The sequence below is a fragment of the Ambystoma mexicanum genome, chromosome 4q (genome assembly GCF_040938575.1).
Source record: "Ambystoma mexicanum isolate Mex_15411 chromosome 4q, UKY_AmexF1_1, whole genome shotgun sequence".
In the NCBI taxonomy this organism is placed as follows: Eukaryota; Metazoa; Chordata; class Amphibia; order Caudata; family Ambystomatidae; genus Ambystoma; species Ambystoma mexicanum.
In genome coordinates this window covers 717810321-717836588 of record NC_090928.1, presented here as the reverse complement: position 1 = coordinate 717836588, position 26268 = coordinate 717810321, and the positions used below count along the sequence as shown (strand labels likewise).

General features: G+C 44.9%; 1 protein-coding gene across 4 annotated transcripts in view; it reads right to left on the bottom strand.

Annotated features, from left to right (window-relative positions):
* Positions 1-26268, bottom strand: part of PLCB4 (phospholipase C beta 4) — a 1535154-nt gene that overhangs the window by 547361 nt on the left and 961525 nt on the right. The gene's annotated exons all lie outside the window — the stretch shown is intronic.

Sequence of the window (26268 nt, the reverse complement as noted above, 5' to 3'; positions counted from 1 at the left end):
TGAGTGTTGCTAATGTGAAGCAGAATAACAGTTAATCAAACCAACAATAATAAATAATAAACAACCAATTTGCCAACCTCTTCATCCAAAATCATGGGAACAGCACAAATTAAAGATTTCATTGGGAAGGTGGTTGCTACACGCATCCATGCAGAGCTCTTGAAGAATTCCCTTAGGAACTCGTTTTGTACAGAGAGGATGTGGTATAGCCTAGATTAATGCAATAAAGATTTCTTGAAAAGCTGCACGCTAGTCAGCTTCTGTGGTCAAAGTTTATGTGATGCCACCTCCACTGGTATCCTCAAGAGTTAAATAATTTGTTGTGTCCTGTGTGCTATTCCAGCCATTTTGGTGAAGTGGTGTGTGTGTATGTAAGAAGAATTACAAATAGGATATTTTATTTATGTGCTCCTGAGTTTCATTCCAGAACCAGAGACTTAGTATGCCTAGCCATAACCCTAGCATAACCCTGTGAATGAGAGTAGACATTTAAGACCAAGGGATCCCTGACTGTTTGGATATATTAGGTACCACTAAGAGGAAGGTGAATGTACCTGGTTATGTTATACTGTGTTAAATTGTTTTTTCAATAACTTGAAAGCTGCAACATCAGATACTCTATGTATGTCAGTGACGCACTGCTGATCATCAATGTCTCAAATGAACTGGAGAACAGTTATCAAGTCAATAGCTGTCTTTCTCACACATACAAGTAGAAGCAGTAGGACAGACTTGGCCTAGATAGAGAGAACTTGAAGGTCCATCTGGAAGAAATTAATAAACCAGGTTCACCACCCTTAAACTGCCCCCAATCCCCACCAATGAGTCTAAATTCAAAACCCACTTACAAGGTCAGAAACCTATAGGTCACCTTTGACAACCAGCTTTTATTTGCACCCTCTTACCTCTGGGTCTGGCGCGCTATATAAATAAACAAACAAACTTACGCCTACTAATTTCATAGGCTACACAGGACTCTATTTCTCCTATTATTGCCTCAAAATATCAGCCAAATTCTAGCAGTAATCTTTTTATACATACACAATGCAAATAACTGCATGTAATGCCCCCTGCCAAGTCCAATTCCAAACTCCAGAAATCTCACAACTTCATAACTAGCCCAAAGTGTTGGATAAAACATTCTTACCCCATCTTGGCAACCCTGAATGCTCCTACGGCTTTACATTCTAACAAAGGAAAAACTTCATACCATCTGCTTAGTAAACTAAGCCCTCCAGAGTAAATCACTTGTATACCTACAGAATCTGAGAGGGCCATACAGGGCAAACACCTTAATGAAACCACATCCCTCTCCAGCCAGGGAGATATTGGAATTTAGGGGAAAGACATTGAACACAAAGGTCTCAAGCCTATGGTGTTCCTGCTCCTTACTCCTTCACCTCGAATTTGACATTGCCATGTTCTGCAAACATCTGCCATTTTTGTTTTCCAAGATTTATGATCCCAAATATCAGATCCTTAAAGAGAACCAGGCAGGGCATTAGCATGATAGATCTCCACTGCTAGCATGAGGGTATGCCCTCCAAACCTTTTGGAAAAACCTCTAATGGATCCACCCTTTATGGAAAAAAGAAGGAGCTGAGGGATTCCTGAGCTTCCCTCCAACTGATGCTGCACATTCTAACTTCCATGTAATAAAATAATTCAACCTTTTGTAGCTCTTCCCTCAACATGAAGATAACCAATTGAAGTACTTTTTTCCTTGTATCCCATAGAATTGGTTTTGGCAGTATTCTCTTACAAAGTTACAAAGTATTCTCTGACAAACTGGCCTGCTGCTTTCTTCAAAGGTAATATAGACTCTCCATCCGCTCCAAGAAAAGAGTCTACATTCAAGGCCGCATCTCCACGGCATCTAACAATCGGGCCAAACCTTTTAAAGTCTGCAGGGAGCTGGCCAACCCTACTGCAGCTGCATCCTCTACTGCACCCTCCCAGGCCCTTTGCTCAGCCCTGGCTGCACATTTCTCCACCAAAACATAGGACATCCTGTCCTCACTCTCTTCTGCTCCCCATCCTGCACCAACAACAATTCGGCCCCATTAGGTCACCCCCACTGTTCCCCCTCTTCTCTAATCCCTCTCCCCAGTCGCACCTGATGAGGTCACTAAACAAGTCTGGTCTATGAAAGCCTCTTCCAAACAGGTGGACCCCTGCCCCTCCAAAACCTTCAAGGACAATATTGATACTCTCACTCCAGCCTTGGCCGACCTCTGCAACCTCTCTTTCACCATTGGAGTTTTCCCCTCTCCTCTCAAACACTCTCTTGTGCACCCTCTGCTCAGAAAACCCACCGCCTACCAGTCAATTCCGGCAAACTATCACCCGATCTCTATCACCCCTTTCCTGGGAAAATGTCAGGAGAATCTGGCTATCACTCAATTTACCCTCCATTCTGAATATGTTGGTTCTCTCCATGACCATGAGTCTGGCTTTAGAGCATCCAGAGGCATGAAAACTGCTCTTCTGAACACCTGTGAAGACCTGCTCTCAAATCTTGATACTAACTCACCCTCAATACGATAAACCACAACAACCTGATCCCCCGTCTCCGTCATATCCTGGGTGTCACAGATCAGGCCCTGGTGTGGCTTGCCTCCTTTCTTTCTGACCGGCCCTCCGAGGTGGACTCAGGCCTTTTATCTCCTCTAACACTCTCTATACTTGAGGTGTCCCCCAGGGATCTAACCTTTCACCCTGGTTTTTTAACATCTACTTGGCCCCCTTGGCCCACAGGACCTTGACCTTTACCTCTAACTTTCAGTGTTATACAGAAGACACACAGCTCTCTTTCAGGCTACCCTCAGCTTCCTCCTCCTCGCTTATCCCGGATTGTCTATCTGCAGTTCAGGCTCTGTGTGCTGCTAACGATCTCTGCCTGAATGCCAGTAAGACAGAGATCATACTCAGTGGGACCCCTGCTCCCGCTTTCCCACAGTCTCACTGGGCTGCCTCCCTTGGCCCTGTGCCCTCGCCTACAAATGAGGCAAAACATCTTGGGGTCATCTTCTACTCCACTCTCTCCTTCTCTTCTATAAGACATCTTCAAAAAGTCCAACTACCACCTGCACCTCCTCAGAGGTATTCTACCTTTTCTAACTTTCCCCCAGAAGCTCATCACCTCGAAAGCCAGGTTCTCTATATGTGGGATTATTGCAACGGTACAGATGCTGTGTTTTTCTCTGTTGTTATTTCAACCTGAAAAATCATCGAATTTTGTAGGGAGGGGTTAAAAAATATAAAGATGGGGTGTGGGTAGTTAAATAATTAAAGGGGATCGGGGGGGCAAAAAAAATGATTAAAAAAAATGATGAGTTTTCTCATTGAAATATCCATGGAGAAAAACCTATCGTTGTTTCATCCCGCGATGAAATTACATGGAACCATTGCAACAGCCTCTTTTTCAATCTTCCTACTTCTACTCTCCATCCTCTACAACTCATTTAGAACAGAACCACAAGACTTATCCTTAGCCTCAAGCCCTGGGACCGCATCTCTCCAGCACTGAAATCCCTCCACTGGCTCCCTGTGGCTGCAAGTCTCAAGTTCAAGATCCTCTGCATAATCCACAAGGCTTTCTGGAGCAATGGGCCACACTACCTACAACGCTCTCTTCCTAAATACTCTCCCTCTATAGCTCTCTGCTTGTCCTCCTCCAACTCTCTGCACGTGAGCCGCTTTCACAAACAGAGATTTGGGGTTAGATCTTTATCCTCTGCAGGTGCCTCCCTCTGGAACAGCCTCCCTGCCTCTCTCCGTCTTGAGCCGGGAAAGCTTAAGTTCAGGAAACTCCTCAATACATACCTTTTCTCTTCCTCCTTCTCTTCCCCTCTCCCATGGTAACCTCCTTTCCTTTCTCTTCTCCCTCCTTCCCACTCCCCTAACTCTGTTCAGTTTTTGCTGACTGGTTGCCTGGTTTCACCTCTAGAGCCTAACAGGTCCTAGGCTCCCCGCCAGTCTTTTAATTTCCCTCTGTGCCGCTGCACTTTCTTCAGCATTACTGCACTTTCAGTTTACGTTCCATAAGTGGGTCAACCTCTCTGCACTTAACCCAGGGCCCTTCTGGACCGGACTAGTTTTGTTCTCCACTCCGTTCCCCATCCCTGCAACTCCGCATGTATGTATGCATTACCTCAATGTTCTGGGACCAGTTAATTGTCTGTCCTGTCCCCCCGCCACTGTTTCCCGTCTCCCCCTCCCCAGCTTGGTCACAACTTATAACAATTCATGCACTTACATTAGGAGAAATGTCGTCAAGCCTAGTATTCTAGTTTTTTTTCTCTGTTTTGATCATTCGGAATCTTCAAGGCCTACGAATGATTACTGTATTCCCTTGTTCCCTTCTCGCCTTGAAGAGATTTGAAGCACTTCACCTGTGTATAACTGTTGTATAAATAGACTATAAATAAATAAAAAATCTGGCATTCATTACACTGACAAACTGACTAAGAATGGTTGACAAGCTTTTGTAAGTCAGATGGTTTTGTTGATTTTAAGACTGTTGTCCACAAAACCTTGAAATTACCCCATTTTGCATTCAATCTGTTTATCTCCGGAGGATTTAAAAACGCTCATCAGCTTATTTGGCAAAGATTAAAGCTCCAGTGCTGTGATGTAATGATTAAGGTTCCAGTTCCTATCCAGAGTTAGAGGAAATAACTCTAGCGCTGACCATATGAGATGGAAAAGTGATTTAGTGCCCAGAAGCTAGATGCTAAGTTCTGCATTGATATTATGTTATTTGGGCATCCTTATTTTGCTCCAGTTCAGGTGCAATGTAACACAGGGTTTCCCTACCTGTCAGAGAGTTTGGCTGCATAGTAAGAGCCCCTATCAGATGCAAAGTGGATGGAGAAATTGTGGAAGAATTGCCACAGAGGCTATGACGATCTACATTGGCATAGCCAGAATTTCACTCAAAGGGGGGTTTGCACCATATGCACATGAACCTTTGGCAGCACAGTGACCCATAAACTAAGGGAAACATATTTCTTTAAATGAAGTGTTTACATTTTGTACGCTCTATTGGTCAGGCCAAATTTGAGCTTTTATATTTTGTCTTCATTGGATTGTAACTAAAATATTTTACTATTACGCAAACACGTGTACTCATTGTATCAACTGAGTAAGGATGAAAGGCACAAAGTACCTTCCCAGGATTTGTTCATACATATACAGATTCCATAAATATCTCTGAAGAGCTACATAGGTGTGTACTGGCCCCATGCAATCATCCACACATTTGGTGGGCACTCTCCCGGCTCTCCCCAATGTTTTCTCTTTGTATTGGGTAGGTAGCTTGGCTGTATATCCATTCTATATACATAAGCAAACGTAGATGCATGTTTTTCTTCTGTCACACAACCGTAATCAACATTCAAAATAACTACATAGTTCAATAACATCTTAAGACCAGTAATGCCAACAGGGCATCCCAGAATGTCCACACCCAACTGCTCCATTCACACTCAAGTGTTGTAACAATCAGCTCTCAAATCATGCTCTGGCATTGTTAGCACTTGTAATTTTGAATATCTGCACAGTTTTATAAATACAGGACTGCAAGTCCCAGAATGAAATATGGTGTGTGTCTAAAAACCAAAAGTGGTTAATTAGTTCACATCTACCAAGGAACAACTTGAGTTCCTGCCCAATTGTACTGTTTTTAAGACCCATCCCACAGGAGACTCTGTGATAATGTCACATGCATGAAGTCATTTTTTCATACAGGCATGCAGCTTGATTGTATGCATAACATTCACAACATGTGCTGTTCCATAAAAATGTCTAACACAATATTTGCTACTCAAACAAGCACAATGCACCCTGATCACATCTGAGGAACAACTCTGAAGACACCTGAGATCTGGCCAAAACTGTAGTTACGGTCCAGCAGTAAAGAGCGTGTTCACTGGCCCTCATGTCACAACCTATCCACACCACTGACAGTCCCATTAGCTGCTATTGTAGCAAGCAGGGTATGTGTATGGTAGCTACCAAATTGAAAATAAATTATACTTTTTAGAGCATTTCAACCAGCACAGCAGCCATCTTGGAAACTCTGAATACTTAATGCTGAACCAGAGGACTATTACTGTACTGCAATTGAGTTACTTCGGTTCGCCCGCCGCTTTGCTTTCTGGTTTCTTCTCAAGCTTGCCTACCATGTTTTTCAACCCAGAACTGGTGCTTCTACTTGGTTGGACATTTCTGTGGACTGAAGTGGCTTTCAAACCTCATTCATTAACGTTTAGGATTCAGGCCATTTTGAAACTGAAGTATCTTCCACAGTCATCTGCATTCTGGAGGGATGTTGACTCCTTTCTTTGTGTTTTGTCTGTCTATTGATTATTTGTGTAGGACGATGACCAACTGCACACTGACTTCAACTAATTCATCACTTGATGTTCCATTGGTTCCCTATCAAAATGATGGCAAGCCTCTTCTTTTGAAAAACACATCATTAAGGTTTTCATGTGGCATTGGCGCCAAATGATGAATGCCAGTTATTGCCTTGAAGGTGCACCAATAAAAGGTATGCCTTACCTTATATTATAAAATAGATAGGGGGATGTTTCACAAGGGGCTGGCAGTATGTTTGTAAAATGTAGAAAAAGCCCTCAATGCTCACATCAGAAAATATACAACCCACTAGGGAAAAAGGAACAGCACACCTCTTGCAAGGAGAACAACGTTTTATTTCCACAAACATAGAAATGTGCCTGCAAAGCACTTTTAACTGCTGCGGCACGTTCTGGCTAAATCAGTATGAGCAACACTTTATAAAAGCACACTGCGTCATCAGTGATGTAAATTACATAATGTACACATCCAAATGGCTGGTTGGTGAGACCCTATACAGGCTACCTGCTTCATAAGGGATGCCAGGCCATTGGTCCCAACCCCTTCTGTCGATCTTCTTCCACGTGGGCTCTCCCTTGCACATCACCTGGCATGAAGCTACAATAAATTGTTGATTATGTAAAGGAAAACAATGCAGGCTCTATCTCTAACCTGATGTGCACCTGGTACTGCAGACAAGGGCTAAGAGGATACTTCGAGGTCATTGCATCGCACACACTAACTCGATTCCTGCATCTCGCAGCACAAATCACACCACCTATGGTGGAGGCAGATAATCCCCGCTTTCAGATCTTTTCTGATCACTTGGGGCAGGGGTGTGGGGGGGTTTTAACAGCTTTATGGTCAGTGGTCTGGGACTGACTGGTACCTTTGAATGCTGGGGGTCTTGGGATGGGTGCATTGGGGCGCTACCACTTAGAGCTGGAACGTGGAAGGTCGGAGGCTCATGCCCTCCTTCTTGTGGGATTGCTTTTCGCAGAGAGCTCTCAACCCCTTGTAGCCTTGCAGGGTGCATTCCTTCTGGGATACATTTGCTGGCAACATGAGGCAATGATGGGTCTATGAGTCTCTGTCACCCTGGCCTTTGTCCCTGGTGCCCATGCTACAATCTATTCCCTATTCTTGCATGCACACACTTATTCCCATGTGCGTGTGGCTTGAGCCATGGCCCTGGTTGGAGCGCAGGATTAGGCCTCAATCAATATGGCTGCTACTATCTAAAATGACATATACTAAAGCAAAAACATACATCACTCTCCCTGCACTACAGACGCTGTCAACTGCCCCCCCCCCACGTGCCCTCCCTCGCTGATTCCCTACTGCACACTTTTAGCCCCCTGCCTCATCCAAAAACACTAGGGGTCCTGGGACGATTGTCCCACCTGTCCATCAATGCTAATAGTTCAGTAAATCATATTGCATGTTGTTTAAATATAGCATATTTATACAAATGATATTTTATAGCTGTATTAGAGGTGATACTGCTATCTATACCATGTCTAAATGGACACACTCTTCTATCAATGACTTGCCATTGAATGGAAAGCCACACAACTGTAACTTAGAGAAAAACATATACTTTTTTGTACTGTATTGCATATTGTAGGATTGGAACATGTTGAACTTGTGACGACTTTTCCATTTTATTTGCTGCTTATCCAATTGCGCATAGGCGGTATTGTTGGTATCAGGAGATGTAGACATATGCGTTCTTATAGAACAAAGACATTGATGTGATACTTGTGTCGTGCACTCGATGCCTGCTGGAGAATAGTACATGAGAATTGGTTTGCTGTTCATCAATGCACCTTTTATTACACTCTCTTTCAATCCCCCGCGCTGATCATTTCCAGCCTCTTTCAAGGCAAGGCGGATGAGTCATTCATTTATGAACACCCCCCACAAAGTAATTGCCCTGCTGGTGGCCATTTTGTTTTTCCTGCATTTCGTATTCGAATTAGCTCCAGTATTAGGGGTTTAGGGGTCCTCTAAATATTCTGTGTAACATCGACCCACAAGTAGGGAGGATGTATAGCAATCCGAAGGTGTCACGTGCAATCCGGTCACGTGCATCTCAGTCACGAAGGAAGGACTTCAAGTTATGAATTGATTTAATAAAAGATGTGCCTTATTGACTCATTTCAAAACAGTCACATTCATTCCGCACAGAGTAACCTTAAATCAGCGTTCTCGATATCATTGAGGCAAAATAATCTCCCATCGGTTGGCCTGTTTTAGTCTGTTTTTCTGTCACCCCTTTTCTACGATCCACTAGTATACCGACCCTGTGAGGTACTCTCAGCATTGTATGTTCTCAATGTAAAATAAAGCATTACACTTTTACATTCCCTCTGTAACAACAGGCGAAGGATTAGCTGACCAGCAAGGGGCCCGATTCATGTAATTTTTTTACACGGTTCAACGTGACATTGTATTGCTGAAAAGTGACGTTGCACTTCCGACACAAACCCCGATTCATGGAACTTTGCAAAGTGTATTTTCGTTGTGCAAAGTCAGTACTAAGACATTTTTGCATTACAAAATGATTTTGCACTGACTTTGCACAGCATAAATACACTTTGCACAGTTCCATAAATCAGGGTGTGTGTCGGAAGTGCAACGTCACCTTTCAACGTCACTTTTCAGCATTGCAAAGTCACTTTGAACCGTGCAATAAATGCCATGAATCGGGCCCAAGCTCTTTAACAAATGTAACATAACAAAAAAAGTTATTCTGTGCAGTGAAACCTGCCTGTTGAGAAATCTTGAAAGCCGCAGAGCATAATCAACGCGTTTAAGTGTATATTCCAGTGTTCCAGAGACATGTACCGATATTAGTACACTTTTTAAATCATAGTAAAACTCCTAATTGTAATTTGATACCTAATCTAAAACCAAGGCGCAGTGATCTAAAGCATGCACCAGCCTGGGTGTCTGCACTACATTGTCAACATAGTAGCTTTGTGCAGTAATGAACTTGGAGATCTGAGCCTCTGTGGTCATCAAAGAAGGGCCAACCTTGGGCATGTGCGGCCTGGGAAGTTGCCCAAGATTCTGAGCCCCATGGGGCGATTGCTAATAGTTTTCTCACCTCCAATTTATTTGATGAATTTTTTATGTACCTGATAGCACTACACTAGGTGCCCTGTCCGAGAAAGTACCAGGAGCTATTAATCCACACACCCATCCTATTCAATTGTGGATTTTTCTAAACACCTATATGCAAGGCTATCCTGCCAGGTTAGGGTGACCAGAGGTCCCGCTTTTCCCGGGACAGTCCAGGGAAATCACCCTCCGTCCCGGGGTCCCGGAATTTTTTTCATTTTCCAGACCCCGTCCAGGGACTGGAAGGCTGGCTGGCTACGGTCCCGATTTTTGTTGGGACCCAATTTCGAAGTCCCAGAGCGACTTTTTGTGTGCATAAATGGGGGTGTGAATGCTTTTCATACCACCATTTCCTCCCCCTTCCCTTCCCAGTGCTCTCCTCCAATGAGAGGAGTGCGCCTGTGAGCACACCCCTCCCACCCCCCCCGCAATAGGCCAGTGACATAGAAGTAGGACTACAGTTTTATTGTAGTCCTACTTCTGTGTCTATGGCATGTCCCATTTTTTTTATCTGGTCACCCTATGCCAGGTATTCTCACCTCACAATGAAGCTAAAATTGCCAACAGCTGGATGTAGCCACAGATGCTCGGAGCAAGATTCTGCATGAGTGGTCTCCTTTTATTATGAAATGTAGATAATCATCACCCCTATTGGTATTTGGAAGTATGCATGGTTTCATTAAGTGTGCCAACCTCTAAAATCATAATTCACAGCATTTATCCTTACTTGCATTTGACATTTCACTTGGTAGAACTACAAAGATCCATTTCAAATGTTTTCAACCAACTATTTTAGTGCCCTGCCTTTGGGAAATATGCATCCTCTCTTGCCCTCATTTACCCTCTTAATGTGAGACTTGATTTATTTGTCTAAACTGTTTCTATGATAACTTCTTGTGTTTTGTGAGGTTCACTTATGAGCCATAAAAGGCCAACAAATGATAAGCCTCCAATGTTTGATTGGTGGGAGGTTTCCCTGCGGATGGATCCATGAAAGAAAACACAACAGATGACAGATATGTTGCCTTCCCCAGATTAAACAATCAAAGTTATGCTAATCATTTCTACCAATGCATTATAAATATACAGGTGGGGGCTTGGTAAATTTGCTTGATATGACAATTGCTTTTGCTGTTTTTTTGCCAATTCATACTTGAGTCAAATTGTCTCATGTGCCAGTGCATACTTTAAAAATGTTTAACCTGGGGAGCTGGATTCCCCACATGTGTGATCCTGAGCATATCGCATTCTCCCTTCGTACCTCAATCCTCTTAATTCTGACAATTAGCTGTGAATAACACAGATGACCAAAAGCGCTTCAGAACAACTAGACAAGCATTGGCAGAGCCAATCTTTTTTTCTTTGGTGTATGCACTGCAAAGATGTCTATGAGGAGTGAGGGAATGAGGGACACTGATGAGCGAAGTAAAGAAAGGGCAAGGAAAAGAGGGATGGCAAGGGAAAGCGGTGGGATAGAATGAGAGGAAACGGGTTGTGTTTAGTGAGGGAAAGAGTTGAGCTTGCATTGGCACTGCCTGCAGATGTACTGAGAGGGAGATGGTGGGTAATGCAGCACACCGGAATGGATACAAAGCACCACTAAACTTTCTTCATAGTAGTTCAGGAGATGTACACAGCTCCATAGGTCAGTAACTGGATCTAGAAGAAACCATTTAGAAATAGTCAAATGTAATATCTGCCATGACACCATACTTTCAAGTAAAACCCTGAGATGACTGAGATGCTGGAAATGCATTGGAGGGACCGGGTTTCCCTGTCCTTGTCCTGTAGTCCTTTTTCATTTGCATTCTGTATTGTTTTCTGCCCAGGAGTCCATGTGAGACTCCTGGCAGTGCAGCTCTTCCTGTTTTTGGTTTGGTGTACAGACCCATGGGATACCCTTATAGCACCCATGGGTGGGGGTACAACCCTGTGCTCCTAGTGTATGTTTTTCTCACCTGTGTGTGGTCCACAGAGCAGGGTATAGGCTGGTGGCAGCTCCATGCTGAACATGATAGGTGCTCTGAGTATCCTCCATTTTGGGATACCCAGGCCCTGCCATTGGAACCAGTTGATTCCCGATAGGAAACAAGATGGCTCCTGTGGCCTCTTGCTTTCTATTGCCTGTTACCTTGTTTTCCCAAAGTCCTGGGAAGCCCTGACTCTGTCCCTTCCCCCTGACTGGCTGTTGGGTGGAAGTTTGATATGGTGTTGTTGTGAAGTCCAGGCCAGAATGGCTGGAGCCTTCCCAGTGACTGCATGTTGTGGGTACACCCTGTGGGTGGGACCTGGGTCAATGGAGTGTGTGACCAATAATGCACTTCTTGTTGTGGATGTCTGATTTCTGGTGTCTGACACAATGTCTGAGACAGCCCTGCCCGAAACTGGTATGAATGCAGTGTGTAGTGTTGAATGGCTGGTTACTTGTACCAATACACATTCCTTGTTGTGAGTGTCTGAGAGGGAGGAGTGTGGCCTGAATGCACTGTATGCCTGATTGGCTGACTAACTGCCTGAATGCCCTTCTGAATGATTGGCTGCTGAGTGTGACCCAGCAGTGTGGATGAGAGACAGAATAGTATATCTGGGGACCTCTCACCACTGGAAATTGTTCAGAAGCTGAAGTTGAAACTGAGGCTTAATCTTGAAGCCGAGCCTGAAGAAGAAGGTTGACTGCTGTCTCCCTTTGCCGAAATCCGAAAGCTGTCAAGACTGATCCAAGAGAAGATCTGGTTAAGCGCCCTCTTCCCATGCTCCGAGGGACCATCGAGCACCACTAACCTTCACCGAACTGCCCTGGAAGTCAGGCCCTCAAAAGGCTGCTGACTGGAGACTGAGACCGCCGAGGAGAACAAAGATCAGCACTGGACATTCCATCCCCCGTCGTCAACCAGGGTTCGCAAGTTTTCTGTAACCCCTGGAGCCCTGTCGAAGCTGTTTTGCCCAGAAGAGGGGACCGCTTGACACCAAGCCTCCGATGACTGGAGTCGCACGCTCCTTTGCCTCAGACTTTTGATTCACGGATGTGCTCGTCTGCACTGCAGCCTGCCTTATACTGCTTGAGAAGGCCAGGCCGTCAATGTGCCGAGTAGCATCCGCCGGTGAGTTTCCCATCACCAAATGACCGTAGAGACACCGGACAACTCAACGCCCTTGCTGGGCCACAGTTATTCACAAACTCTTTGAAGTCCTGAACTATCGTCATCGAGGTGCCCAGCACGCCTCTTCCTTGCAGGACGCCTTCGCTTCATCAACGACGAGCACCACTGGGACCGAAGCTGCCGCCTCACCACTGAGTTCACTTTCTTCGTGGGATCTCGACGATCCATGGCTCCTGCTTTAAAGGGAGCTGCTCAAGAAGGATCCGTCGATGACCCGACATCGAACTCTGCTATTCCAGGTAGATTGGGGTGGCAGAAACATTATAGAAGGAAATAAGACTTATAGAACGATATATGGACTGGGCTTGTGATATATCTTTACAGGTTACCCAGGTGGGGGGATCTCCACAAAGAACTGTGTCTAGTTGATAGGGGCCAGTATTCTGTCAATTGTTCTAACCAACTGCTTTCCTCCTATGTCTATTGTCAGTTGCCTTTATTAGGTGATCTTTGTGACATTTGACCAGAGTATAGTTGATGCACTTTAATGAGATCTGATAATAATTGTGGTACCACTTTAGGACTGTATATATTTGCCATTGTAGATTTTCTGAGCACAAAGTGAGTTATTGTGATTTTGTACATAACCTTGAACTTAATTATATAAAGACAGTGTTTTAACTAGTACAGTGTGTGGCTATTCCTTTGTGGGGGCTTGGGGACTACACTGTACTTAAGAACCAGCCTGCATCACCTCATGAGAAGCTAGGACCTGATTGCTCAACTATGTAACCAATAATAGAGAATCTTGACTGGGGTCCTCTGTGCCTCTCCTCTACCATATAGAGAAAGGAAGTACAGTCCCCCCTGCAGTCTTTACAATGACAATGACTTGTTTTGGCAGGGGCACGATTTCCCAAATGGAACTATGCCAGTTCTCAGTAGTGAAAATTCATTGACATCCAAGGTATGCTTTCTAGTGGATCCAGGTGTAACATATGGGTTTTAATAATGGAATTCTCCTGATAAAATACAAATCACCCCATGACCATTCTTGATAGTTACTTGGGAGATGAACATACACCAAAATATGGAGCAAATTCATCAAGTACAAACCATTTCGAAATAATCAACTGTCAGTTATACCAGGCCACGCTCCTTTATGTTGGAAAGCATGAGATAGCATGAGATAGCATGAGATAGCACTCTCTTGTGCACCATCTTCTCAAGAAACCCTCAGCCAACCCCTCCTGTATCTACTGCCTGATCTCCATCACTCCTTTTCTGGGCAAACTCTTGGAAAAGCTGGCCATCTCCCAGGTTAATCTTCACACTGAATCTGTTGGTTGTCTCCATGACCATCAGTCTAGCTTCAGATCAGCCAGAAGCATGGAAACTGATCTCCAGAAAATCCATGAAGACTTGCTCTCTAACCTTGATGCTAAACACTCCTCTGTCCTCATTCCTCATCTTACTCAATCTCTCTTCTGCCTTTGACACGGTCAACAATGCCATCCTGCTCAACTGGCTCCATGATAACCTGGGTATCACTGCTCAGGCCCTGGCCTGGCTCACCTCTTTCCTCTCGGACTACCCTGCCAGGTCCAACTTGGGACCTTCCTCTCCAATATCTCCCTCTATACCTGTGGTGTTCCCGTGGGGTCTAACCTTTCTCCCTGGCAGTTCAAACAATAACTGTCACCTCTCGCCCACCGCATTGCTGCTCTCTGCTCTAACTTTCAGTGCTATATGGATGACATTCAGCTCATTTTCAGGCTCCTCTCTGCCGCCACTTCTCCATCTCTCATCTCGGATTGTCTGTCTGCAATCCACGAGTGGTGTGCCGCCAATGATCTCTGCCTTATTGCCAGTAAGACGGAGATCCTCCTTATCGGCACACCTGCACCTTCCTTTCCTGTCACTCTCTGCCTGGCCCTGCTTGACCCTCTTCCTGCTCCCACCTGTGAAGCTAAGAACCTCTGGGTCATCCTTGACTCCACGCTCTGCTTCTCTCCTCACATCTCTGATGTCTCTAAGAAGTCAAACTACCAACTGCACCTCCTCAGAGGTATTCTTCCTTTCCTCACTATTGGGTGTCCTGACCCACGTTTGAGCTATCATGCTGCAACATTTGGTGCTGTGGGCTTAGAAAATCCAAGATGGCCAAAAAGCCCACATGTGCGCCAGAATCCAGGAGAACCACGCAGTTTGTCTGCACACCAAAATGGTTACCTAACTTGCCACCCACCAGTGTAAAGAAAGATCTTTGTTAACAAAATCCACTGTTACTGATGTCAAAAAGTTGCTGAAATCGTGGCTCATCGCACCACTTTAAAGATTCAACCCTTTTGTGGGGTTCCACATAACCATTTTACTGTAAGGAGCCCCATCAAAACAATGTTAAGCAAGAATTATTTACTACCATGTAAGAACCATTCCTGTTTGGAATGCATTAATCCAAGAAAGATCCCAAAAATGGATGCAGTATCAACAAAATCCGAAAGGCTGCGCTAGCGGTCTAAACTCTGACAGGAGAACTGAGTGCAGTTGCTGACAAAGGAATTTGACTCAGCTGACTTCAAAGGCTGCATTTTAATCAAAAATTAGCCACCTGCTGTTCCCAGAGGCCAGAAGCCTCGGAAACCCTCTCACCTCAAGAGATTCACACCACAGCCCAGGATATCACATGGTCATAATAACCAAATGCAAAGTGACCCCCTGGTCCGCTGACCTCAGCCTCCTGGAGACCACACAATAGGCTCTTGCACTTGAATAGAATATGTTGATTTTGACTGTTTCCTGTCAACAAAGGCCTGCCTGCCAGCAGAGGCATGGTCACTGACCCACCCAAGTCTTGGAGGCGGACTCCAACACTCTGAGAACTGAATTGAAAGCAAAATATATATTTTACAGAAACACTGATAACTCTTTGTAATCAAATGACAGGGATGTATAACTTTGAGAGCCTTAATTTAAAAAATGTACCTTTGATTCAAGCCCAAACTCCAATTTGTGTGATGTTCTGGGGCAAAACCCCGCTATTTATTGACACCACATACTCTATGTTTAAGCTAGAGATATGGGAATTTACTGGAGTAGGTATGGACAGCCTGTGTATATGTGTATAACTTTTATGTGTAGAACCAAGGTTGCATAACCCACTAAAATCAAAAATAAATTGCCATTTCTGAATGCAAGCCCCCAGGAAGAGCAGAGTTTGAACAGAGACTACCTCATGTGATAGGTAATATGTACATGCAATGACAAACCGCTATGTATTTGAGAATTGTGTATTTTGATCAAATATAGATTTGCGTGCAATTTGACAGGGGAGTGTCCTTTCTGCAGGCCATATAATGACATCGCTCTGCCACTCCACTTCTTTCCCCCAATCAAGAGAGAAAGGAAAGCTTGACCAATGATAAATTGAGAGAGGGGCTGGCTTAGTGATGCTGCGCACACACCCACTTTCAAAACATATAAAAAGAGACTGCTGGGACAGGTAGAGACATTCAATTCCATTTGCTGCGGAGCATGCTGACCGACGACTTCACATCCAGAGATCCAGACTTCAAATCCATCAATCTCCAGAACCTGTAGCAGTACCCAGAAAGCAGAGCAGTATCCAGAATCCAGAGAGGCTAGACCAGCAGAGCAGAGCTGACCCAGATCACTGTGAAGTGCCGAGACCAGAACCGGAGTCCAGTCCAAAACCTGAACAGATCGTGGCCAGGCCTATTTCAAAAATATATTGTGAGTACCTAGCAGAACTGTGCAGAACCAATCTCTTAGTTAAAATAATCTAATCCAAACTATTTTAATCTAATCAGAACTGCCTCCTAGAAGTTGTCACTTGTTATTTTGTAAAGCTGCACCACTGTCATTTGTCAATTCTGCTGCTGCAAAGCTGTCACCTGTCATTTTCTAGCTGCAAGCTGTAACCTGTCGCTTTGAACTTTTAAAATTTGGCTTAACTTTCCTCTGAAACCTTAGAATCTTACCTTTCCAACAAGCCTAGAACCGACTTCCTACTCCTTATACTTTCTCCGCAATCACGATTCACGCATTTGCGAATTTTGCCGCGATTTGCGATTGGGCCCGATTTCTTTACTTGTAAAAAGATAGCTGCTTTTGCCTGAACTGCTAAATTATGTTTGCCTCTTAAGAACCATCCCTGAATCACTGCTAGAGTGAGCCTGAACTAATATTAACTAGATACCACTCACCCTGAACCTCCTAAAGGGAATTAAAACCATTTTCAGCATATTCCTCACTTCATTGCCAGCACATATAAAAGCATTTTGGGCCTGTGTTTCAAACTTCTGTAGTCTAAGCTTGCTGGAATTGAACTGAATTCTATTTGATTGCATTCCTAAGAACTGTGTGCTCTCATCTTCATCTCCTTACACTGCATAAAGGGGGGGAATTGTCCAAGAAAGTGATTACATTGTCTTTTGCTGAAATCCTATCAAGTTATTTTCTGTACTGCATTTTCATTCCACATTACATCTATTTGAAACCATAAAGGTATTGTTGCTATCTTATCCATCCTATACCCACTCATCATTGATTATAAAGAAGTGTGCTAGTGCCAGACTATCCATTATTGATTACTGCTCAGATTAAGTGTGATATTCAATTATTAATTCATTATAAAAGTGTGATATAAATATATATACTGTTATTTTTTTTTTCAAATAAACCTTTTAAACTTGCAAAACAGAACTACTTCTTGGCTCAGTGGGGTCAGGGGGATTCCAAGAGAGGGGTGTTATATAGGGGTAGTCATCCAGAACTCATGAACTGGACATAAAGATATATCAATAAGGGTGTCCATTCAGTATCCCAGACTAGGCATTGACTTAGCTGTAGTGTTGAATTGAATCCTCTTACATCACCTTCCTCCAGAATCTCACTGTCTCCAGGGCTCTGGTTCTCTCTAGGCTGCACTACTGCAACAGCCTCCTTTTAAATCTGCCTGCCTCTACTCTCCGCCCTCTCCAACTCATCCAGAACAGGACTGCAAGACTTGTTCTTGGCCTCAAGCCCAGGGATCATATCTCTCCATCCCTGAAATCTGTCCACTGGCTCCCAGTGGCTGCAAGGATCAAGTTCAAGACCCTCTGCATTGTCCACAAGGCCTTCTGGGTCCTGGGACCACAATACCTTCAACTCTGTCTTCAGAAATATCTTCCTACTCAAGCTCTTCGCTCCTCCACCTCCAACTCCCTCAGGGTCAGTCGCTTCTCCGAACCTTGAGCAGAACCATCTCCGGTTCCGGAAGCACCTCAAGTCCTTCCTCTTTGCTTCTACCTTTTCTCTTCCTCTCCCCTGCTGATCTCCTGTCTGATACTGCACTTGTCACCTGGTTACCCTCTGAATTCAGGCCCAGGTTCATGCCCACCCAGTGGCACACCTGCATGGCCTCCTGGCAACCCCTGCACTTGGGTCTGTATCCTCAACCCTACAGTCCCCTTACCTATACTTATTGGACACCTGCTGTCTGCACTTTAACCCTTGCAATTGCCACCTGCTGGTCGCACTACTTGTTGTTTTTGATCCCTTGTTTGGAACTCGCCCATCCTCCCCTTACCCTTACACTTTTTCCCTCCCCTCCCACCTGCACTTGCATGATCTCAATGTCACTTGGCCTAGTAGGATTGTTGTGTTTGTCCTCCCTCTGTTTCCCCTCCCTTCCTTGTTGCGCCTTGAAACACTTGTGTATGGGTGCATTATAAATACCATATCATATCATATCTTATCATATCATAGCAGATGCTCATTACAGCAAGATTGGGCTATCTCTATTGGCCTCTACTGGATTATGTTAAAGACATCTACTTTATTTGCTAATCAGGAAACCTGAACAAATGTCAGAAAATAAATAGGAACCCCTTTAATGCACTGTCACAAAAGAATTTTTTTGAGCATTTAATATTGACACTTTGTTCATTAAATGCAGAGCAAAATGATGGTCATACGTGTCCTTCCTATTCTATTCTATTAATTTGCAATAACACCTGATCCGGCCAGTTACTGCTATGATCACAGTGGGTTTTCTAGTCTGGGTTCCTGATTGCAAGGTATTTTGTTTTAATGAATGGGCCATGCACTTGTGGCGTCCCGTTCCTTCAAACAAAATACTTACTTCAGATGGCCACCCCAGAGATGGAAGGCGGGGATCAATGAGCAGTCTCTACTCCATTTCCAGCGAGTGTAAGCTGACTCCAGGTTGCTCAGAATGCGGGATTCAGCCCGCAGTCTGAGCAACCTGACAGGCTGCAGCACAAAGGCTCAGGTGCTACTATTCTCTTCCATTTGGATGGGGAGAGGCACTAGAACCCTAAGCTATCTAAGTGAGCGACCTAATGTAACTTATCAACAGGGGAGAAAGAAAGGGGTAGGTAAAAGAGGTAACATTAATGCATTTTCAAATGCATTTTACAAAAGACATTCTATTCTATCAATGTGTGCGTTTATAATACATATTTCTTGCTTGTGGTCTTTACATTAAATTGAGTTTTGCAGGTGTTTTGGTATGAAATACACTTTAGGAAGGCAAAATAGCCAATTCCTGTTCTGTCATGTTGCTCATGTTGCTATATCATGTTGCCTCTAGATGTGTATAGGCGTAGAGGTGCCAAATATTGCTATGCCCAGGGCGTTGTCTGGGCATGTGTCCAGCCTGCATCAAAGTGCATGGATGCGGTTCTCTGCTGCGGTATAAAGAAAGTCGTCTCTGAAAAAAGAGCCTACCAGTTCAGCGCATATATTTGCTGACTCCAAAGATGACCTCGAGACACTTATTCTTCGCGTAGTTGAGAGCAGACACTTTTCAGTGAGCAGGGAGCAGTGGCACAATAACTGTAGCAGACAGGAAGACGCTGCTCCTTGGAAGTCAGAAGTTCTTTACTAAAGAGGTATGGGAGGCGCATTTTGAACTGATTATTCTATCCTTGATTGTCCAATCCTGAGTTCTATCAGTGCATTGAGTCCTGTGATTGGCTCCAAATTGGTTTCAGAGTAAAAGCAATTACATAGCCTGCTTTCCCTATAGGAGTACTACACTTTCAAACCTTCTTCCGGGTACAGAAACTACTTTTCCATGAATGCGCTTTAATTACAAAAATGTCCCAAACAGGGCTAACCAAATCATTCTGGATTGGGCTCTTTACCAGGTTATAAATGAGAAGATGAAGTGTTATCACCTGCCTGCTCATTTTAATGGCTCATAGCACTGTGAAAGTAAGTGCTGCAATGCATCGTGCAGCAGCTGCTGTTACTATGCGCCATCTGAGAATAAGGTGTTTCAACTGGACAGCCCAAGCTGCATGGGTTCTCTCAGGAAGATCTGTATTATAGCTCGTTGAAGCCATGCACATTGCATCAAAGCACTGGGCTGGATTACCTGAGAACGCTCGGATTGGTGGAGCAGTAATTGCCACAAGGTCTACCAGAAAGGTTCTCAGTCAGCGCACCCAGTTCTTGGGGTGATTCATTTTCACACATACACGTTTCATGGATTGTTTTGGGCCTGCCTGATCTGCATCACAATGCTCATGGTTGGGGAATGATTCGAGGTCACTGTATGCCTTCGGATGCACTGTTAATGCACACTGACAATACAGTCACTATACCAATGCACATTTTGGAATACCGTATCCCCTCGCCCCACACACACACACACACGCACCAGGCACACACATCCCACCTTAGCATCTCAGTAGAAAGACAGGAAGGGGCCTCTATAAAAGGCTGCCGGCCTGTCTCTGCCAATGGTCCAGGCCAAGACTGACGTGGCAGAAGGACTCAAGAGGAACAGAGGAATGACCAATTAAGCAGGACACATTAGAAGAGAATCTGTATCTTGTACCATTTCCTATTGGGGACGTGTTGTGTGATTCAGAGCATAAAATCAATTACTTTTTCTTCACCAATTGAACGTTGCTCGAGATAGGATGTTCATCAGGGCAGCAACGGAGGAAGATCGAAGCCATCAAGGCTGCAAGAGCAGAACACGGCAGCTTAAGAGGGGGGATGGAGACAGGCTATAGAATGCTGGCTCCCACGCATTCAAGAGAACTTTAGTTGTCATATTGGACTTATTAAAGAACAATAGTTTCAACTGGGTACCACATCTATCTGTGCCGATGAAGCAAGATGACTTCCGTTCTGAAGACGTTGGCGCCATTCTTGTCAGCAGGCCCACTCCGATATCTACTCAGTCATCTACACAAGGTGACTTTTCAAATAAACTGCATTATTTGAAAAAAAAACACTGTCAATGTTCTCTGCAGCACTGGTGACAAATACTGACTGTTATGCCATAGAAGTTCCAATAACAAGTTTGCCTTTTAGCATATGTTATAGGGTGGTGGAGATTCGCAAGTGGTTGCTGACCGCTTTCAAAGTAATAGTTTAATAAAAGCATATGCCATATTTTTGGCGCATATTTATAGAAAGTATAATTTACAGATCTGCTGAAGGAATCTTTGTGATCACCGTGATCACTGCACCGCCCATAATGTCGACAATTAAATTGCTGACTCCCATTATGGCACAGCGATCACATAGTGCCGCCTCCCCCATACCCCCTACCCACTTACCTTTTCGGCAGCACACCGTAAAGTGTGCCACCGTCTCTCCCCCGACCCTGCGGTGTCAGATTTTGGCCACTAACGTGGGTCTGAACTGGCGTTGCAGGGTCCTTTCCTAAATTGTATTTTGTTTAACACCCCGGCAACCCCGGACTCCCACTACACTGACTAAAGGGAGCAGGGGACACCCCCACAACCCCAGCTCCCATTAGTCGATGTAGTGGGGGTTGGCATTTCATTACCACACAAAGGAGCAGTAATGAAGAGGTCGCAATTTCTGGGGTGGCATTTTGGTATTGTTTCTGTTGAAGGTGATCTTTTCTCTATAGCCCTTTAAAATGCAAATGATATTCTATCAATAACTTGCTATTGAATGGAAATCCACACAACACAATATTTTGATATAAAGAAAAAAATAGAACTCTTGTAATGTGGTCCATGCTCCTCTTGCTAGAGAATTGTGAGAGAAGTGAAGAAGGCCCCTCACTCATGCACCATCTTCAACACCTCAGTCCCACTCTCTCTGTGAGTACCCCCAAAGGGAGAAGGGGGGGGGGGTAGAGCATGGGGTATCTGCAGGATGTGGATATGGACTTTCAGCATTAGAACCACTACAGGTACTTGCAGATAGTGGTAGCACTTTTCCTCCTCCCTCCATTCTAATTGGATGATTTGCAAATAAACCATGTCCATCTAGGGATGATAGCAGCATGCTACTAAGTTCAGCAACAGATATTCTTGGGCAGAATCTGTCAAACAATATAATCCAACCTGCAGCTGATCATCAGTTGATCACCCATGAAGTAATGTTTGCAGAAGTTGCTGCTCACAGATTATACATGTGAACAGTTGCCCTGGCAACACCGCTGATGCTGCCTTTGCCCTAACAACATTTATTTAGATCTTTGCAAGGGTAAATCTTTTGAATGTTGTGTGGCTCTAGAATACAAGACACTACCCCACAGGTCACAACCTATGTAGGAAGGTTGCTTACCCAGTAAAAGTCATAAGTATGACACAAGAGGACATCAAAGTCTCTGAAATATTTACTACTCTGACATACAATTTTAGAGCTCTTATTATATGTTAATTGTATAGAGACCTGTGTTCCCAGAGAGTGAGGGCAGGTTTCAGAAGAAAGACAGGAACATTATTTCTTGATTCATGTGGAAATCAGACACAATTTCTAACAGGATAGAGCTATAAATCCTGAGTACGACCTTGTCATTTTGAACGCATAAGTATGTCTCCCTGGTAAAAAGGGCCTGGGGTCTGATCACTCATCTTGCTTATGAAATGCGATCAAAACCACTTCCTTCCCGGAGAAGAGTTTGATGTCTCATTTGTCAATAGCATACAAATCCTAAAAGGCAGTGCCCAAAGCACAGAAATCAAATCACATAAATACTATGAAGGCTTTTTCGCAGGACAAATAGTCTTAGAGGAGAAATCCTGACCAAGGGATTAAGAAAGGAGGGGGATTCCGATTCAGACTTCCATTATGCACTGATGGTAGCAAGGTGGGATCTACGCATGGATGGCTATTGTAGCCACATGGGATACAAAAATCACTGCCTGGTCCAAAAAGGAATGGGTTTTCCTCCCATTCAAGGTCAATTGGCAGAATTGGGGCCATTTAATCTAATACAGTTTTCTTATGGATGACTTCCAAGCCACCTGCAAGACATTTAGGTTGTCACCTATCATCCCAAGATCATCCCAAGATCTCAATACACAAATCCTTCAATCACAAGGTTGACACGCTCAGAGATAGAGTAGAGGGCCACAGAACCTGTCCTTAATAATATGACAGTATGACTGGTCGTTATGGAAGCTGGAGGTACTGAGTCACAGATAGTTAAAAAAAGATCTGCTAGTTGGAAACTACTTTCATGGCCAACATCCAGTGTCACTCTGAATGTGGGGATTACTTTATGAGTGGGTGAGTGAGGAGGAAATGCATAAGCAAACACCCCTGACACTTCACCCGAAAGTCTTCTTCTAAGGAGAGACTACTCTTTGCCATCCATAAGAGCCCCGGGAGTACTGGTGAGCAGCAAATAAGTTTTCAATTGATAACCTCATCTTCTAGGGTTTGACTCTTATACCTGATAATGCAGTGATCCATTTGTGTGGGTGGGCAGGCGCAGGGGTGTTCGTGTAGCTCCTGTTTTTCTGCCACTGTTCTGTGGCAAGGGTGTACAACTCACTCAACAAGGCCCGGGTCAGACCCCACAGGGACCATCCACCCGCAACCCCAAGACCAGCTGGATAAGAAGGGGCACTTCACCACCTGCAATTTAAAAGAAGTTAAGAACAGGATATTGGCTATGCCCTGAGTCTTACCTTCTGCCACACCATATAGCACAGTCACAAAGGTGGATTTTGTATGAATCCCCTTTTATTTATAAAAACAAAACACATAATATATTATTAAACATTCTCCCCTCTAACAAAGCCTCTTCTCTGCACCCCTGGTGGGATTTCGCTTTAAGGGATCTACCCCCATCAACCCACTCTCCCTTAGATGGGTCCAAGGTAGATCTGCAGGATGACAGAACAGCCCTCTATTGTCTACCTGGCACCACACACTGGGGCAATCTCTTTGCATTTCCCTAAAGAGGGTGGTTCTATCCCCATGGCAGCCTTTTCCGCCACTTCACATTTCCTGTATCATGCCGTGGTACTCCCTACCACTTCTTCATTTATCCCCCTCCCTTATCTATACTCCTTTCTGCTGATATACTTAATGCATCACATGGACTTTATAAACTATAATTATAGATGACTATAACTAACATATAAAACCCCAAATACCTACACATACATACATATACAGACATGTAAAACAATAATAAACACAGATTAGCATTACATTACATGGAGTGGCTGCTACAGTCAGCCCCCCAACCCCTCATTTTAAGTACCATGGGTAATGTAGCATTGTCTGGCGGTGGTTGGGTATGGCACAGGCATTCTCCTTTTCTTTGTGGTTGGTGCCCTGTCCACCATATGGGGCACACCTCACTGCGCGGCTCAAGCCAAATCACGGTCTTTCAGGTGCCTCCATCTACCACACGGGCCGCTTATTCACTGCCACATCCCTGCAGTGCACTTGATACTCTTTGGTGGCCCCCATGCCTGGGGGGGCACCAACAACTTGCTGTGCATGCGTTGCCTCACGGTGCCTGTGATCTTCTTTGTGGTGGCTATTTGCCTAGAGGGCTGGCACACTCACTGCCAAAGCCCCACGGTACTTAGCTCTCCCGTGATGGCACCCATATCATGGGGGTTCACCAGCGTCTCTTCTGTGCCTGTGGTGCATTGCAATCTTCGAACAGCCTCCCCCTTGATAAGAGTACGCCATTGTCACTCACCGCCATGCTCTGCCGCGCATCCAACAATGCCCGCCCCCTCTCTTAACTGTGCTTATGTGGCACATGAGGGCAGTTCTGCTTATTTTCCTGGATCTCTGGCTGGTGATGACATGTGGTCTAACTCACTCAGGAATTAGGTGGCCCAAATGGGCATACCCATTGCTGAGGGCTTAAAGGTTCTAGCATTTTGTAGTATCACACAGATTAAGGGCGTTTTCTGCATGGTGGTCAATATGGACTTTGGTGTATTCATTGAGTGGCCCAACCTTTAGCTCAGCAGTGATTAGTGAAATGCAGAAGCATGCTTCTGAGTTGATGCTCTGATCAACCAGCTGTCAAGGCTGGGGTAAGTGCGGATTTCCTACCAATGTAGCCAGGTGAAAACATGAGATGCTTCGTAAACCTAAAAGGGCAGTACCATAAGTTGGGAATGCATGGACAAGGCCATGAACCTATGGAATGATCTATGCATGGGGCAGATGTGACTTTCAGATCTATAGAACACATTCAATCGCATTAATGGGGAACATGATGATCCCCTTTTCAGTGCACATACTATGAGGTAGAAACCAGGCCATTTCAACTGCTTGTTTCTCATGTGCCCCCTGATGCTTTTCGAAAGCCCTGCCTCACCAGAAGTCCCATGTTGGTGCATAGACCCAGCAGCCTGGGGCAATATAAGCATCTGATTGGACTGATCGAGACCTCAAAGAGGGTATCCAGGATATCTATTTGGCAGCAAGCCATAGGCCCCTTTTGGAGAGTACATACCAACCTATAATCATGGAGCTATGCCATTTTGTCCGCTTGGTCCCCTGATGCTCTTGATGTCTCCTTGCTGGCCCTGCTTTGCCACACAATCCATCATGGGGCATGAAACCAGATATTGGCCCTCATTACGACCCTGGCGGAAAGTAACTGACCTGACCGCCATAGCGTAAATAGCGTTTCCGCCATTGCACGATGGAGTAAAGTGCGGCTAATTCTGACCCATCGGGCACGAGCATTACGCCATGGCGGAAGTGCAAAGTCCGCGATGGCAGAAATGTCCCCAAAACGCCCCTCACCGCCGTCGTACGGCGCCCTAGGTGCAATTCCGCCACCCATCATAGCGGTCACCGTAATGAGCGGTAATCGCAAAATACGGTGACCGTAAATATACGGAAACGGAAGTAAAAACATGGGGCCGGAACGGGAAACAGGACGCCGTACACCTATAAAATCCGAATCCCAACACAACCATGAAAAATCCGACCCTGAGACACATCCCAACCCGTTAGCCACCCTAGTTAAAACAATCAAAATGGGAAAAGTTGCTAAAAAAGCGTGCGACCGCAAGCGGCAGGTCCACTTCTCCCATGAGGAACTCACCGGGCTCACAGAGACCCTCCAGGAGAATGCTGCCGTCGTCTTCTCGACGCAAATGACGAGGACGGCACTTGCGAACAAGAAGGCCATATGGGCCCTGGTGGCACAGCGGGTAAGTGCGGTGGGGACCGCACCCCGCAACCCACAGCAATGCAGAAAGCGATGGGACGACTTGCGGATACGCGTACGGAGCATACTATCAGCCAACCGTAACATTGCCACAGCTACCGGGGGAGGATCGGAATCACCCATCAAGTTGACCCCCTGGGAAGAAATCTGTGCCTCCACCATTGGAATGGAGAGTATAGAGGGAGTCGGAGGGATGGAGAAAGGAGT